This window comes from Penaeus monodon, chromosome 22 (assembly GCF_015228065.2).
Source record: "Penaeus monodon isolate SGIC_2016 chromosome 22, NSTDA_Pmon_1, whole genome shotgun sequence".
Lineage (NCBI taxonomy): Eukaryota > Metazoa > Arthropoda > Malacostraca > Decapoda > Penaeidae > Penaeus > Penaeus monodon.
The window spans coordinates 42,290,670-42,291,934 of record NC_051407.1 but is presented as its reverse complement, the minus strand read 5'-3'; the positions used below and the strand labels follow the sequence as shown (position 1 = coordinate 42,291,934).

At 42.3% G+C, this 1,265-nt stretch overlaps 1 protein-coding gene across 1 annotated transcript in view; it reads left to right on the top strand.

The window, feature by feature from the left end:
• The window catches only part of LOC119587164 (eclosion hormone-like), a gene marked incomplete in the record, with an annotated part of 9,094 nt that overhangs the window by 759 nt on the left and 7,070 nt on the right, over positions 1 to 1,265 (top strand).

Below are 1,265 nucleotides of genomic sequence, written 5' to 3'. Positions count from 1 at the left end.
GCCCCACTGATTCCATTGTGTATTGTAGGATCTCCCGGTGCCACGAGAGAAACGTTCCGTTGCACGCCCACCTGTGTTCCTCGGCGCCTTCGTGTCCCTTGTGAGCACCCCTGCTGTTGGTATCGTACGAGAGGTTTCGAGAGGTCCTGGCGAAAACCAGCGGTAAAGACCCAGAACATCGTCTGCAGTGAGAGGGCTTCGGCATCGTATTCAACGAGATCACCTGCAGCTCTGCTTAGAGTAACTCGCGGTGTGTGGATATCTTAGTGAAGAGAAACAATGGATGTACTAAGCCAAGAACCATGTAATTCGCATGTTAAACAGGTTGATTATCCAAATCAGTTGTATGTAAATGGAACCGTTACTTTGCCGATCATGTTTTACTTGTAACTTGAAATAATCTCTAAAACTCTAAAACAAGAGTTTCAGCCGCGTTTGGGTGATCAGTTTATGAAGATACTGGTTCCTTGAAATACAACACAATGCCGGATGACAAAGATTCGTCGTCATAATAACATTTATTGTAGCTTTAGCGCAGTAGGCAGCGTAGCATCATATAATCACCCTATGCAATCTGCTGGACAGATGTGTCAGAAATAAAAGTATTGCATGGGTGTATACAATGACAACCACATGAACAAAGGAGTTGATAAAAAGATAATGTTTCAACCACGCGATGCGACTCCATAACACCTGGATGACCGGCACACAAAGAACGAAACGCCATGAGGGCAGTGTTGCTTTAATTCTAGTTAGCAGCAAAGAGAAACGTTAACGAAGAGCCCCGGTAAGGCGACGGTGACAGTAATGTGTACGGCAGTGTGACCCTGACAGTTTCGGGACGGGCGGCGAATGGAGTGATTAGGCTATAAAAGTTTTTTTTTTTTTTCCAGCAGCGAGTGAGAGGAGCGATGGGGCCTAATCAAAGGGGCAACAGTGCCGACATATGTCATCAAAATTGATTTAAAAATACAGTTCAATTCATAGGTGATCATTTTCTCTAGGGAATGAACTAATATCATGACATTCTTTGGGAATTTTAGTGCTGAAAGCATAGAATAATTTCTACTTTATCTTTAACTAGAGGGTTTTAGTTCTCCTCATACGACGTCGATTAACACATACTGTCTTTTAAAGAAGCGCACTGAAGGAACGTAGGAAAAACGTATGTAAAGCACAGATAAAAATAAATCAGTGTATTTATGGACGTCAATTTCTGTGTCTAGTATATTCAGTGGGGAAAATTACCTAAAAAAAAAAAACGC